This window comes from Eschrichtius robustus, chromosome 2 (genome assembly GCF_028021215.1).
Source record: "Eschrichtius robustus isolate mEscRob2 chromosome 2, mEscRob2.pri, whole genome shotgun sequence".
Lineage (NCBI taxonomy): Eukaryota > Metazoa > Chordata > Mammalia > Artiodactyla > Eschrichtiidae > Eschrichtius > Eschrichtius robustus.
The window spans coordinates 47,699,943-47,716,959 of NC_090825.1; the positions used below are offsets into that span (position 1 = coordinate 47,699,943).

Consider the following 17,017-nt stretch of genomic DNA (forward strand, 5'->3'; position numbering starts at 1 on the left):
CATATAAGTGAAATAATATTGACTGTATTCCCTAGGCTGTGCATTAAGTACCTTGACTGATTTATTTTATAACTGGAAGTTTGTACCTCTTAATCTCCCTCACCTATTTCGCTCATTCCCCCATCCCTCTCCCATCTAGCAACCACCAGTTTGTTCTCTGTATCTATGAGTCTGTTTCTCTTTTGTTATGTTTGTTTATTTGTTTTTTAGATTCCACATATAAGTGGAATCATATAGTATTTCTCTAATTTCACTCTGCATAATACCTTCCAGATCCATCCATGTTTTCGCAGATGGCAAGATTTTATTCTTTTTTATGGCTGACTAATATATTGTGTGTTCTTTATCCATCATCTATCGATGGCATCTGGTCCTGGACTTTTGTTTGTCAGGAATTTTTTAAATTACTGATTCAGTTTCATTACTGGTAACTGGTCTGTTCATATTTTCTTTTTCTTTCTGGTTCAGTCTTGCGATATTGTATGTTTCTAGGAATTAATCCACTTCTGTCATCTATTTTATTGTGTATAATTGTTCACAGTAATCTCTCATGATCCTTTGTATTTCTGTGGTGTCAGTTGAAACTTCCCCTATTTTATTTCTGATTTTATTGATTTGGGCTCTCTCGCTTTTTTTCTTGATGAGTTTGGCTAAAGGTTTATCAGTTGTGTTTATCTTTGCAAAGAACCAGTTTCATTGATCTTTTCTATTGTTTTCTTAGTCTCTATTTCACTTATTTCTGCTTGATCTTTATGATTTCTTTCCTTCTACTAACTTTGGGTTTTGTTTGTTCTTCTTTCTCTAGTTGCTTTAGGTGTAAGTTTAGGTTGTTTATTTGAGATTTTTCTCGTTTCCTGAGGTAAGCTTGTATTGCTGTAAACTTCCCTCTTAGAACTGCTTTTGCTCTGTCCCATATGATTTGGATCGTTGTGTTTTTACTTTCATTTGTCTCTAGATATTTTTTGATTTTCTCTTTGATTTCTTTAGTGATCCATCAGTTGTTTAGTAGCATATTGTTTAGCCTCCACGTGTTTGTGTTTTTTGCAGTTGATTTCTAGTCTCATAGCATTATGGTTGGAAAAGATACTTGATGTGATTTCAGTCTTTTTAAATTTACTGAGTCTTGTTTTGTGGACTAGCTTGTGATACTGAGGAATGTTCCATGTGCATTTGGAAAAAAAATGTGTATTCAGCTGCTTTTGGTTGAAATGTTCTGTATATATCTATTAAGTACATCTGATCTAATGTGTCATTTAAAGCCAGTATTTCCATATCAATTTTCTGTCTGGATGATCTGTCTATTGATGTAAATGGAGTGTTAAAGTCCCCTACTATTATTGTGTTACTGTCACTTTCTCCCTTTATATTTGTTAATATTTGATTTATGTATTTAAGTGTTCCTATGTTGGATGCATATATATTTACAATTATTATATCTTATTGGATTGATCCCTTAATTATTATGCAGTGTCCTTTGTTTTCTTGTTACAGTCTTTGTTTTAAAGTCTATTTTGTCTGATATAAATATTGCTACCCCAGCTTTCTTTTTGTTTCCCTTTGCATGGAATAGTTTTTTCCATCCCCTCACTCTCAGTCTGTGTGTGTCTTTAGATCTGAAGTGAGTCTCATGTAAGCAGCATATATGTGGGTCTTTTTTTTTTTTAATCCATTCAGCCACTCTGTCTTTTGATTGGAGCGTTCGGTCCACTTACATTTAGAGTAATTATTGATAGATATGCACCTATTGCCATTTTGTTCATTGTTTTCTGATGGTTTTTATAGTTTTCTTGTTGTTGTTGTTTCTTTCTTCTTCTGCTCTCTTCCCTTGTGATTTGGTAACTGTCTTCAGTGCTGTGTTTGGATTCCTTTCTTTTTTGTGGGTTTGTATCTATTATAGATTTTTGGTTTGTGGTTACCATGAGGTGTGTGTGTGTGTGTGTGTGTGTGTGTGTGTGTGTGTATGATTATTTTAAGTTGGCTGATCTCTTAAGTTTGAACATATTCTAACAATTCTGCATTTTTATTCCCAACACGTTTAATGTTTTTGACAAATTTTACATCTTTTTGTTTTGTGTATCCCTTGACTACTAATTGTGGATATAGTAGTCTTTTAATTTTACTAATTTTTTCTTTAAACCTTCCTCCTAGCTTTATAAGTGGTTGATCTACTATCTTTACTGTATGTTTACCTTTACCAATGGGATCTTTCCTTTTTAAATTTTCGTTATTTTTAGTTTTTTTTTTTTTTTCTTTTCCACTTAAAGAACTCCCTTTAACATTTGTTGTAAAGCTGGTTTGGTGGTGCTAAACTCTTAGCTTTTGCTTGTCTGTAAAATTTTGATCTCTCTATCAAAGCTGAATAAAAACCTTGCCAGGTAGAGTATTCTTGGTTGTAGTTTTTTCCCTTTTATCATTTTCAGTACATCACACCACTCCCTTCCAGGCTTTTTTGCTGAGAAGTAAGCTGCTAGCTGTATGGGAGTTTCCTTGTACATAACTTGTTGTTTTTCCTCGCTTTTAAGATTCTCTCTTTCTCTTTAATTTTTGCTATTTTAATTATAACGTTTCTTGGTGTGGACTTCTTTGGGTTCATCTTGTTTGGGACTGACTCTCTTTGCTTCCTGCACCTGGCTGTCTGTTTCCTTTCCCAGGTTAGGGAAGTTTTCACCTATAATTTCTTCAGATAAGTTCTCTTCCTCTTTTTCTTTCTCTTCTTCTTCTGGGATACCTATAATGTGAATGTTAGTCTCAGAGGCCTGTTAAACTATCCTATTTTTTTAAATACTGTTTTTCTTTTTAGTTTGGGTGATTTTCACTTCTGTCTTCCAGTTTATGAATTTATTTCTTTATGTCATCTAATCTACTATTCTTTCCAGTGTATTTTTTATTTCAGCCATTGTATTGTCAACTCTGTTTGGTTTTTCTTTATAGTTTCTAATTCTTTGTAAAACATCTTGCTGTGTTCATCCATTCTTCCTAGTTCATTGAGCATCATTACCTTGAACTCTTTATCAGGTAGATTGCTCATGTCCATTTCGCTTTAGTTCCTCTGGGGTTTTGTCTTGTTCCATCATTTGGAACATATTCCTCTGTCCTCCTCATTTTGCATAAGTCAGTGTGTTTATTTCTATGTATTAGGTAGGTTGGTTACATTTCTCAATCTTGGAGAAATTGCCTTCTGTAGGAGATGTCCAATGGGGCAGAGACATCCAGTGGGGCTCAGTCGCACATTCTCCTCTCGTTACCAGAGTTGTACGCTTTAGGGGTGCCTCCTATGTGGGCTGCATGGGCCCTTCTGTTGTGCAGGGCTGACTACTGTGGGTGTGTCTGTAGGTGGTATTGGCCCCTGGCCTGGTTGGCTGCTAATACCTGCCTTGTGCTATGGCTGCTGGCCCTCTGGTGGGCGGAGCTGCATCACAGCACCACTGACTGTGGGGGCCTGGGGGGTCCTGGGGCTAGCGCCAGCCTTCTGGTGGTCAGGGCTAGATTGCCATGCAGCTGGATGCTCGACCCAGGATAGTCCGGAACTGGTGCTGGCCTGCTGGTGGACGAGTAAGCCCCCATCACTAATAGTCTAGAAGGAGGACTCCAGGATGGTGCTTGCCAGCCCCACTGTCCTTGTGGTGGAACAGAAACTCCCCAAAATGGCTGCCGCCTGCATCTGTGTGCCCAGGGGGAGTCCCAGTAGCCTCCTGCCTCTCTAGGAGCTCTCCAAGATCTGCAAGTGTGTGTGACCCAAGTATCTTTATGTTTTTTCCTATTCTTTTTAAAAAAAATATTTATTTATTTATTTTTATTTTCTTTATTTTATTTTATTTTACTTTATTTTTTTGGCTGCGTGGGGTCTTAGTTGTGGCACGTGGGATCTTTCATTGTGGTGTGGGCTCTTCGTTGTGGTGCGCGGGCTTCTCTCTAGTTGTGGCATGTGGATTTTCTCTCTCTAGTTGTGGCGTGCCGGCTCCAGGGCATGTGGGCTCTAGTTGCGGCACACAAACTCTCTCGCTGAGGCATGCAAGCTCAGTAGTTGTGGTGTGTGGGCTTAGTTGCCCTGCAGCATGTGGGATCTTAGTTCCCCGAACAGGGATTGAACCCACATCCCCTGCATTAGAAGGCAGATTCTTTACCACTGGACCACCAGGGAAGTCCACCAAGTTTCTTTAAATGACTGCCTCTGTGCTAGGACTCAGAGAATGTGAAATTTTGCATGTTCCCTTTAAGAGTGGAATATCTACTTCCTACAGCCCTCTGGCTTTCCTGTACACAAGCCCCACTGACCTTCAAAGCTGGATGTTCTGGGGGCTCATCTTCCCAGTGCAGGACCCCAAGGCAAGGGAGCGCACTGTGGGGCACAGACCCCTTGCTCCTTGAGGAGAACCTCTACAATTGTGATTATCCTCCTGTTTGTAGGTCGCCTACCAAGGACTGTGGGTCTTGACTACCACATCTCTACCCCTCCTTCCTGTTTCTTCGTGGTTCCTTATGTCTTTAGTTGTGGAAAATCTTTTCTGCTAGCTTGCAGGTTGTTCTCATAGATAGTTGCTCTGTAAGTAGCTGTAATTTTGATGTGTCCATTTGGAGGAGGTGAGCTCAGGGTCTTCCTTCTTCTCCATCTTGGCCACCTCACCTTTGAGCTTCCTACCGACTTTTCTGAGTTGCTCCTTTGATCCTGAAGTCACCAGACTCTACAGGGCACCAGGCTAATCAGAACTTCAAGAGTGTCAGAACTTTCCCTTGCCTACCACTCCCCTTCAGCAGCAAAACTGCCAGTTCTTAAACATAATCTTACACTCTGGTGAAAACCTTCTACTCTCACTAGCCTCATAACACCCTAGGTAGAGCACTAAAACTTCTGTGTTGCTTCTCTTTTGAGGCTTCATGCAATATCTGAATGTTATCTCTTTAAGTTCAATATAAAAAAACTCTTTATTTGGCTTGTAGTATGATTTTTAAACTATAATCAACCAACAGAATAATTTATAGTAATAGGTAATACATGTAATACTAAGTGCCAAGTCACTAAATTATCCTGTTATCATATTTTATCTTATTTTTCCTGTTTTATAGATAGGGACAGTGGGGCACAGGGAATTCAAGTAGTACTAAAGAATATAACCTGGTAAATTGCAGATCCATGTGGTCTGGCTCCAGTATCTGTGCTCTTAACCAATTGCCTATGCAGTGTAAAAAAAAATCTACGTTTATTCAGCATTTGTTTTTCAGCTTAGCTGGTGTCAAGGTAATCTTAGCTATTTGTAGAGACCTGCAAAGTAAAACACTGCCATAACTGTTTGAAATGAGGGTAGACCTCAGTAATTTCTGAACCAACCCACAGTTTGTACTAGATGCATACTACCTGTGAACCTCAGTGCTGTAACAACCACATTTTTCTCTCTGATGTTTCATGTTGTTTAAACCATGACTAGAACATTGTCTTTGTCAGGTAGGATTATAACCTTCCGCAGAGCACACAACCTAAAAAAGAATCGACCCAACTATTCCCAGAATAGTATCTCATCCCAGTAGGGTTTCCTACTGAGATATTAAGGTCAGGTCAGGAAAAGTAAAGGGAGTGAAATGGAGTGTTTGGTGGTGCTGTGTATGCCTAGAGTCAGCTTAAGTCGCATTTATGTAAGGGTATATACTGTCACTGTGGTTAAAGGAAAGCCTTTCTACCCATTTATTAATGATTTTATAGTCCTTATTTCATGGAAGATGGAATAAAAGAACAAAGAAAGTTTACTTTCAAAGCAATTTATTAAACAGGAAGTGAAAAAAATCAAGATAGACTTGTTTCTTTTCATATTTTTCCCTGCAAAATTGCCTTCTCATTATTGACGAATGAATTCATTTCTTTTTCATATCACAAATTTAAGTGTGTATCTGAATAAGACCTAGTTCTAATATTTTTTAAAATTCCTAATATGTTCTGGAACTAAGTTTAAAAATTCATTCCCTTGGCTCTTTTTTCCCTTTACAATTTGGAGAGTTTTGAAATTATGTTTGAATGGCTTTCACCTGAGGAGATATGTTTTCTTGTTTATCCATTTTAAATTAAAAAACAGATTAAAAAAACATAAATATTCATATCGTTTCTTGCAGAATAACTCAGTTGTCAAATTATTTTTGTATCCTGGGGTTAGTGCTTACTCAGATTAAACTTTTTGAAAAGGAGATTCAGTTTAAAATGTGGATGCTCTTTAATCAGATAGGGTGCCTTGAACTATTTCAAAGGCATGGACAGGTTTTGTTTTATATGAAGTGAAGAATGAGGCATTAGGAACTTCCCTGGTGGTCCAGTGGGTAAGACTCCACGCTCCCAATGCAGGGGGCCCAGGTTCGATCCCTGGTTGGGGAACTAGATCCCACATGCACGCCGCAACTAAGAAGTCCACATGCCGCAACTGAGAACCGACTCAGCCTAAATAAATAAATAAATATATATATATATATATATATATATATTTTTTTTTTTTAAAAAGAGTGAGACATTAGAGTTATAAAATTAAGATTCTTTTTGGATAAATGAATCTTCCTAAGGGTACAGGTAATGGAAATGTTTAATAATTTGCATTGAGAAGTTAGTGTTGTCAAAAGCTATATCCTAGGCAGCTCTCTTCACACCATTATACCTGGGCTAATCACCTTATTTCTCAATCTAAGAAAAGTTGATCTTGATCCTAACACCTGAATAAGAATTCTTCCTGTAACCTTTGTGTTTTTTTCTTGAAGATGTTGTAGTGGAGAAGTGTCATTCCTCATTCTTCTTTGTGATTTAGATGTTACTCATCCTTTTGGTAGAAGCAATGAGGCAGTGCAAAATATTACATCATCTTTGAGACTCTAAGGACACCAGAGTCTAACCAGAGTGGATTAAGATGGGTGATTTGAGAAGGGAGTGGTGGCAGAGGAACATTCACAATCGGATCTGCTTTTTTAGGGTTTGTGGGTTGTGTCTCAAGTTGCTTTTGACACAACATGCAAAGTAAAACTATCCACCCCTACCATCTCTCTGTGGGAGCCAAGGTATATTAAAAAAGCCTATACATATTAATCTACAAAATTAAGCATTTTGGACTTATATCAGAATTTTGTATTCTTTGTAATATATATAGAAAGGATTTTAATTTGGCAATTTTAAAGATCAAATATATCCCTGTGGTATTATAGCCTCTAATTATATGCTATTTGAGTCAGTATATTCAAGTAGCCCTTTATTAAAAATAGTATAAATATGTCACAAGAGGACATAGTAATTCTTTATAAACCCAGTCTTCCTTGATATAAAGAGTTTCCTTTATTAAGAAAGATTTAAATAAAAAAAACTCACTTCTAGGGAAAAGTTGTTTTTAGTCCATGTAATTTAGGATCTCATCAAGTGCTAAAAAGGTATTTAAGGAGTAAGACGTGGATTTTTATCCTCCATCACAGCTAACTGTGCTCTTGACAAGTATTCAATATACCCAAACTTACATTTTAGTTATATAAAGCAGTTTAACTATTTTGGTTGTATATTTGTTGACACTACAGGGTAGTAGAAAATGGTACAGGCACAGGCTTTAAAGTCATGTGGACCAGAATTTAAATTCCATTTTTCTCTGCCAGCGAATTGTTTGTCATTGACTCAAGTTTATATTTAAGTGGCATTTAGTTAATTCACATTGTTGTGCAACCATTACCTCTGTCTAGTTCCACAACATTTTATGAGGACATTTTTTAACCTAATGCATAATGTCTTTGAATGAGTGATGAAGGAATAAGTTTCCATTCCTTGGTTTTTAAGAGCTTTAAGAAATGGCTTGATGATGATTCTATTAGGATCTCCCAAGTTTCCTTTCAGTTCTAGTGTATTTTAAAATTATATGGTGAAAATTTGGAGATATGAGTAACATGCTACCCAAACATTCTTAAGTCAACCAGCATTAATTGCTTTCTATTTGCCTGGCATAGAATATTGACTGTCTACAATAAGCAGAAGACCCTGTGTTTATACATAGGAGTTTGTAATTCACTTGGAGAACAAGCTACAGATGAAATATATAGAAAAACATGCTTGTTCTTACTTCTGTGATAAACCCCAAACCTTTTAAATGTGTCCGTTCACTTCCTTTGAGGGGACTGCTCCTTAGTTACCAAAAGTTGAAGAATTGTCAAAACAGGGCTACAAAACTGTAAATTTTATATGCTTGTGCACACACACACACACACACATATATATGTAACTGTGGTAAATACACATAATATTTACCATTTTAACCATTTTTAAGTGTACAGATTAGTAGTAGTAAGTACATTCACATTATTGTACAACCAATCTCCCAAACTCTTTTCATCTTGAAAAACTGAACTCTATACCCATTAAACAAAAACTTTCCTTTCCCTTCCTTCCCCATTTGTCCCTGGCAACCACCTTTCTATTTTCTATTTCTATTTCTATGAACATAGAAGAAAGTAGATACCTCATATAAGTAGAATCATACAGTATTTGTCTTTTTGTGACTGGTTTATTTGGTTTATTTTGTGACTGGTTCATCAAGGTTCTTCCATGTTGTAGCATGTGTCAGAATTTCCTTCCTTTTTAAGGGTGAGTAATATTTCATTGTATCTGTATACCACAAATGTTGTTTATCCATTAATCTGTCAATGGACTCTTGGGTTCTTTCCACCTTTTTTCTGTTGTGAGTAGTACTGCTATGAACACGGGTATACACATATCTCTTAAGACCCTGCTTTCAATTCTTTTGGTTATATGCCCAGAAGTGGAATTCCTGGATCATATGATAAGTCAATTTTTAATTTTTTGAGGAGAACCATAATGTTTTCCATGGCATCTGTACCATTTTACATTTCTACCAGCAGTGCATGAGGGTTCCAGTTTGTCCACATCCTTGCTGACACTTGTTATTTTCCATTTTTTTGTTTATTAGTTTTTTTGGGGGGGTGTTAATAGTAGCTATCTTAATAGGTGTGAGGTAGAGTAGTATATTTTAAACCAAACTTTAACACAGAGAACATTATTATGGAGTGTACAATCTTGTTTTGAGATTATGGGAAAAGTCTAAATTTTAATATCATGCCAATTGACTCTTTTCTAATCCATTATACCCCAAATGATAGTCCTTGAGGGAGGTTTATGAAAGCTTGAGAAGTCAGGAAAACATGCCTGGGTATTGACCAAAACAAAATCTTTTCGAGGTAGTGTGAAAAAAAGTAAATCACAAAATTTATGTATTTTGAACATTATACAGAATACAGCTATCCTCAGAGCAGAGCTGCTAACTTGGTGTAGTGTGCAAAAACAGATTAGCGATTTAGCAAGCTTGATAATATTCCTTTCTCTGCCAATTTTCCCCATAATTTTCTACACATAAAAGATAGGTAAAAAGGTGATAGACAGTAGTTAGAGGCGGTAATACTGATTGGCAATAAGAAATAACTGGATTATTATAATATAGTGGGATAGTTTCTAAGTCAAAAAACCAATCTCAGTAGGACCTACTTATGTTAAAGTACGATATACAGTTGATCCTTGAACAACATAGGTTTGAATTGCACGAGTACACTTATATGTGAATTTTTTTTGATAGTAAATACTACAGTACTATACGTGATCAATTGAATCTGCAGATACAGAGGAACCATGTACATGGAGGGCAGACTATAAAGTTATATGCCGATTTTTGACTGCACAGAGGGTTATGGTCCCTAACCTGAGCAATGTCCAAGGGTCAACTGTATAATGACTTATTTATAGTTAACGTGAGATCCAAAGAGAAAGTGAGTACATGGAATGGTGTTTAATTTACTAAAGCAGAAAAAAAATCCATAAAGTATTTAAACATTATTTTCATTAAAATGGTCAGATGGGAAATACTTTGGTTTTCGAAGGAATGGGCTTCGTTTATCTAAAAATGGTATCATATGGATTAGCTGATTTTTTTAGTGATGCTAGAAAGATGACATACTTTACAAAGTAGCGTATATTCAAATGCCCAGAATTATTTTCACCGTCTTCCCTGTGTAAAATCCAATTGTCCTTTATTTTACTTTATTTTTTCCAGTTGTCCTTTAAACTTCCCATTTTCTGGAATGATCCTTCTAATCTCAGTTTTCTTCCTCCTTTGCCTGCCTAACACCTGTTTGATAGGTATCTCTTATCAAAAGTTTTCCATTCGTCTTTACTCCACAGTTTTGAGTACCTTATTTTTTTGTGTGTAGTATAGCATAGAGCATTTTCTCTCTTATACTTGTCTCTCTGTGTTGTAGTCAATCTCTGTTCTTAACCATCTGACCCCTGAGACCACCAGTATGTCTCAGATCAGTAATAGCCAAAGAGAAAAGTTGTTGCTATCATGCTGAGAATTGTACATACCATGTGTCTTGATATGCCTCTGGGAATGTGAGGCCATTAGGTTGTCTGATGTGAGTCATAGTGAAAAAATATTGGCACCACTGAACCAGACTGTGAGCAACTTGAACCTTCTTTTTCTTTCTCCCATATATAGTAAAGTGTTTGACTTATGTACTTTGTGTGTGTGTGTATTTATATAAATAAATATTTATTATATATAACTATATTTATAGTTATATATATTTTAAATGAGGTGAAGAATTTGGATTTTTGCTTTTAAGAAAAATACATGCTGGGACTTCCCTGGTGGCACAGTGGTTACGACTCTGCGCTCCCAGTGCAGGGGGCCCGGGTTCGATCCCTGGTCAGGGAACTAGATCCCACATGCATGCCGCAACTAAGAGTTCTCATGCCACAACTAAGGAGCCAGTGAGCCGCAACTAAGGAGCCCGCAAGCCACAGCTAAGGAGCCCGCCTGCCACAACTAAGACCTGGCTAAACCAAATAAATAAATAAAATATGTACATAAAAAAAGAAAAATACATGCAGTAGGATCTTAAGTTTTGTATAGAAAGAGTGATAGAGTTGTGATACAGTAAAACTGTGTTAGAAGATCATTCTCTTCTTTCTTCCAGAAAAGACATGAGATTGAAGACTCAAAGATGAAGATAGAGGCATAAAATTGCAGTGAAAGGAGAAAATAAAATCAGGGTGAGGGAATAGTGGAGCCAGATATGAGGCTTTAATATAAACTCTAATTACCTGCACATTTTCTAAGAGTGGACCACAAACGCAACCCTGAGCTTTTTTTTTTTTTTAATATGTTTGCATATTCTTTTTTTTATATATATATAAATTTATTTATTTTTGGCTGCATTGGGTCTTCGTTGCTGAGCGGGCTTTCTCTAGTTGTGGCGTGCGGGGGCTACTCTTTGTTGCGGTGCGTGGGCTTCTCATTGCGGTGGCTTCTCTTGTTGCGGAGCGCGGGCCCTAGGCACACGGGCTTCAGTAGTTGTGGCACACAGGCTTGCAACTCTGAGCTTTGTAGCAGCTGATTCAAAAGGAGACAACCTTCCAGTCAGAACTTCACGATGGCTATGAGATCAATCGTCTGTACAACTATTTTGGAAGAGTATGACTAATTTTTGATTTATAAAAATAAAAATAGCTTCAGTCATCAGGGTGTGTTCTCTATCACATAACTCTACCTTCCTCTCAATTGGTTTCATTCATAGGTAGGTTTTCTCCACAATGTAGCATAGCTGGCCTCAGCAGTTCCAGGTCTGTATGGTCTTTATAGCTCATGATCACAGAGGTTGGGAGTCTTTCTTGGAAGCTCCAGCAAAAGTTCTAGGAACATGCTGATTGGCCCAGCTGGAGTCATGTGCCCATCACTGACATACTTTTTGGGGCTAAAAGGATGTAATACTGTGGCCAGACTTAGTTTACATTCCTACTTGTAGATGGAGGGGTGATAGCCCCACCCAAACTCAGTGGACAGAGCAGGATCAAAAGGAATGGAATAATGAATGGTTTCCTAAAGAAAGGATTTCTGAACAATAAAGAACAGACATCAATATAGTATGATTAGAGAGGTTTTTCTATTAATATAGGCATGAAACAAGAAGGGCCTGGGTGAGGGTGGTGGTGTAATAATGAGATAAAAAGAATAAATTAGAGGAAGATTAACATGTGTATATGTATTTTGTTGAAAGTTTGCATTGTTGGGGAGGGGAGCAGTAGTAAAATCAATTGAAGTTGTTTTAAAATTTTAAAAATTGAAAAAATTTTTGTGATGAAAAACACAATACTGACCAATTTAACCATAAAAATGTAATGTTAAGTATATTCATATTGTAGAAACAACTGAAGTTTTTGAATTAAGAAATGAGTAAAATAATAGTACTATCAAAAGATTTGAGAGATTTAAAAGGAAAAGCAGTTGAGGCTCAGGAGAGGTGGATGTCATAACTACTGATTAAACAGGCCGGACCATAGGTTTCCAAGTCCTGGGGAGCCAATAAAAGAGTCCTGGACAGGTAATTTGCAAGACAAAAGGAGGTCTTGGCAACCTGGGCAGTTGACATCAGCATTAGTCCATAAACAGGTCTCAGTAGACCATGGAATCAGTGTAAGGGAGTAGGGTCTGTCTTTCCACCAAGAATAGACTCTGTCCAGACAGGTGAGAGCAGTTATGGTTACAATGTATATATGGGGCAGAAAGAAGCAGCCTTTCCCTGCCTGTAACAAATTGGGCTCAAATCAGGATTTCAGGAGCAGTTTCTAGAACTGAGACACAGGGAAAAGGCCAAGGGACAAAACCCTTTGCTATTTGATTAGTACTGGCAACAAAAATGACTTCATATTGATCAGTTAGCTTGGGGTATCTTACATGTTTCTCTGCTTCAGCACAAAATTCCCACAGATGAGAACTTATAGGGTTTACCATGAAGATAGGACAACCTCAAGGGCTAGATACTAAGGATGTATTACAGAAAGATATAGAACTCTGCGTAACAGAAGTGTAAGGACCTCCAAGTTCATGATTGGAGCTCATTAAATGGTTAGGGTTATAGATGTAATTCTGGTAATTTTCATCATAGAGATAAAGTTAAAATAATGGGATCTAATGTTCTCTCCTATATCACTGGTGTACCTTTAATGAGCCACTGCAAAATAGCAATACATGTCATCATTTTTGAGTGTTCCACTGCGTGTAGTGCAATATTCAAATTCCACAAGACAAGGCAGATGTTCATCAGCTCTGAAAAGGGGGAAAGGTGTATCCAATATTGCTTTGTATCAGAATTCTATTCCTTTATTTGCCTTGGAAACCACAGTGAGAGTCTTAATGCTTTTTTATGTTTGTGTATTATAGCAAGTTCCCAACCTACAAATTACTTGAATTCCAAAGTTCCACATAAGCAGCTTGCTTAAATTCAATACATTTTTCAATAGTAATTGTGTTGTAAATGACATTTCATTTTCCAGAATAATTCACAAAACCCTTTTAATCCTCAGTTTATCTGAATTGCTGCATGTTAACAAAAACACATTGGTTAGCAATGGAATCAAGAGAGATGCAATAACTCTACAGGTTTTTAACAGGAGAGATGAAGAAGAAAAAAAGAGACGATATATATGAGAAAATAATTTTTTTCAAGTGGGTTTAACTCAGCTGAAATTTTTTTCAAGTGGGTTTAATAATAAGTGAAGAAAAAAAGAGCCCAAATTATGCGTTAGTCTTTCTGAAGGGCAAGGAAGCAGGTGGTATTTTGGATTATTCCAATCCCTTTGCCAGCCAATAGGTGGTGCTATTGTCATACAGCAGTTAAGTTGCTCTAGGCCCAAAGCGAAAGGAGGATGTGGGAAGTATAAGTGTCAACTAAGAACCATACATATAAATGTTGCTCAATAAATATGATTCTGCTCATCTTCTAAATGAGTCAGATAATACTGATGAATAAAACCGCATTAACAAAATGTTATTGATATATTGCTAAATTAGACTAAATTATATGATCTCTAGATGCTGGAAACTTAAAAAGAAGTAGCAAAGAGCAGGAAAAAATATTAAGCTTTATCATTTATTACTACTAAAACAGAATTTTTAAGTCCAATTATTTGATTCTTTTGTAGGTAATATCCTGACATGCATTACCAGTATACTCTTGAATAGAGGCAGTCCCCACTTTTATGTACACAGTAATTTTGGAGATACCCATCTTAAAGTAATATTACCATTTTGCAAATCTTCACTATTTGTTACTTGTTTTTCTTTATCTTTTTTAATATCAATGGAAAATAAGGAATAAGTAGGTAAAAATAGCAGAATGAATGGTCTTTATTGCAACCCTGACAAGCAAAATGAGACCAGTCTCACCTTTTCATGCTCCTAACAGCCTTCCTTTTGGTGATATCACAGTTTATTAGCGTGTCTTTCTATCAGTGAATCTGGAGTAGAGAACGAAGGTAAAATTTATGTCATCTAATTTTTTTTAAAAATAAATTTATTTATTTATTTACTTTATTTTTGGCTGCATTGGGTCTTTGTTGCTGTGCGCGGGCTTTCTCTAGTTGTGGCGAGCAGGGGCTACTCTTTGTTGCGGTGCGCGGGCTTCTCATTGCGGTGGCTTCTCTTGTTGCGGAGCATGGGCTATAGGCGCACGGGCTTCAGTAGTTGCCGCACACAGGCTCAGTAGTTGTGGCTCGCAGGCTCTAGAGCACAGGCTCACTAGTTGTGGCACACGGGCTTGATTGCTCCGCGGCATGTGGGATCTTCCCGGACCAGGGCTCGAACCCGTGTCCCCTGCACTGGCAGGCGGATTCTTAACCACTGCGCCACCAGGGAAGCCCTATGTCATCTAATTTTATAAGTTATTAGCCAAGGTAAAGTTTTGTCATAGAGAAAGTTTAAACTAATGACTAAAATAATAGGGTACTATAAATAAGTTGCTCATGCTGGAATTTTCCTTCCTGTCTTTCCTTTCACTGCTTGTGATTGGCCTCAGACTACCGCAATCTCTTCACCTTCACAGGGGCCTCCAGGTCTGAGGGACTGAAGGAAGTATTGAGAATGCTTCTCTAGTGGAGCTGTGCTTCCTTGAGGACCTGTGAATTGAAGAGTTGGTTTTCAGACTCCTTTGTCTCTTCCTAAGGACTTCTTGCTCCAAAGTGAGAGAATGATTTCTTACTGAACTTAATCCTGTCTAAACACTGGAAGCAAGCCTTAAGTCAGGTTCTAGCTTTAAATCATAGCTCCACAACTGAAGTAGACCTATATCACCTTGGGGTATGGAACTGCAGGAAAAATCCTATATTGTCTTACACCTGATTACTCAGGAGTTTGTGACAGATCACACGATTAACTATGTGAAAGGTATGGTAGGGAGAGAAGCAGTATGATGGTCTTTCTGCTATTCACAAGATCTTGATTTTGTTTAGAGAACCAATATATGTTTATGGATGGATTTCACAATTTCAGAAGTGCAGTACTTGGTCTGAATCAGTGATTTTCACAGCACTCCTTAGGGCTCTAACAGTGTGAGGAGGTTGCCTCCAGGGAAGGGGAGGAGAGAAAAGGTAAGTTGTACTTTGGACGCCTGCCTGCCTCAACCAGAGAAGCTCTGCTTTGAACAGTTTCATAAATTCGACCTCTATTAAAGAAGGTATTTTTAGAGACAAGAGTTTGAAAATTATTGACACCTCTGCCTCTTACCAACTGAGCCTAATTTTTATACTCAGAAATCTGGTTCACAGATACTAGTACAGTTCCTGTTAAGCTGATGAATATCAGGCTTTATTAAATGATTATGTGGTCTCTTTCTATATCAGAATAGATTTCTGTTCATTAGTAAGTAGTGCCTGATGATAACCAAATTAAATAGATTAATGAAGGGTATTAGTAATTTCATGGACTAATAAATAAATATGTATATTTTAAAATTAAGACTAATGTATCACAAAATGTACTTTATTTATTTTCACTAAATTATCCATATTTAAAACTGTCATATATTCTGTGAGTTAGTAATGGTAGCTAACAGTGAAGTCCTTGATGCTTTTAAGATCTTTGATAGATGACCAAGTACTATTTGATTTCTGTGAAACTGGATCTAGAGATCAATCAAATAATCAGCCATATCATATACATTTCAAATGTGAAAATAAAGTTTGGGCTAGGCCCAAGCTTTACAAGTGGCATAATTTTATAATTCTCTAAATTCTGATAATATTTGCCACTTTTAAAAATTAATTCCTTCAGTTTCTCTCTTTACCTCTCTATTGACAGCCCCAAGTGTTCAAGTTGGATTCTCAAAGTGGAAATCAAATACTTGATTATATTGGTTTATACCACACTGTGAGTGTTTGCTTGCTTGCTTGCTTGTTTGTTTGTTTATTTATTTATTTATTTATGGCTGTGTTGGGTCTTCGTTTCTGTGCGAGGGCTTTCTCTAGTTGCGGCGAGCGGGGGCCACTCTTCATCGCGGTGCGCGGGCCTCTCACTATCGCGGCCTCTCTTGTTGCGGAGCACAGGCTTCTGACGCGCAGGCTCAGTAGTTGTGGCTCACGGGCCTAGTTGCTCCGCGGCATGTGGGATCTTCCCAGACCAGGGCTCGAACCCGTGTCCCCTGCATCGGCAGGCAGATTCTCAACCACTGTACCACCAGGGAAGCCCAGTGTTTGCTAATTTTGAGAGGAGAATATACTCTTCCTTTTTTTATTAAGGGTGTACCATATTGGAATTTGCTTGGTTTAGTTAGCAACTTTCACTATAAAATGAAAATTTTTTCCAGTCAGTCATAAATTTCCTCGTTATAAGATAGTCTTTTTAAAACCTGGAATTTTTATATGATAATAGCTTAAAGCCTATTTAATTTGGCTACAAAAATTTTTTACCCCCCCTTTATTTTCCTTCCTTTTTTATGTGTATTTAAGACATTTAACTCATTTGTCATGATTCAGATGTAGTCACAGCAGAATCACCTAATGTTAGTTTTTTGTGTTATTTTCTTAAATGCTCAAATTCTCAATATAAATATACTTTATACATTGAAGATAATTTAGCTTTACAAAGAACTGTAGAATGTATTAGATGAATAAAGTACTTTCAAGATACTGATTTCCTACACATCAATCAAAACCTGAAATGGCTGCTTCTCTTTCAGC

The 17,017-nt window shown here is 37.1% G+C and overlaps 1 protein-coding gene across 1 annotated transcript in view; it reads left to right on the top strand.

Moving 5' to 3' along the window:
• The window catches only part of NDUFAF2 (NADH:ubiquinone oxidoreductase complex assembly factor 2), a 182,286-nt gene that overhangs the window by 81,175 nt on the left and 84,094 nt on the right, over positions 1 to 17,017 (top strand). The gene's annotated exons all lie outside the window — the stretch shown is intronic.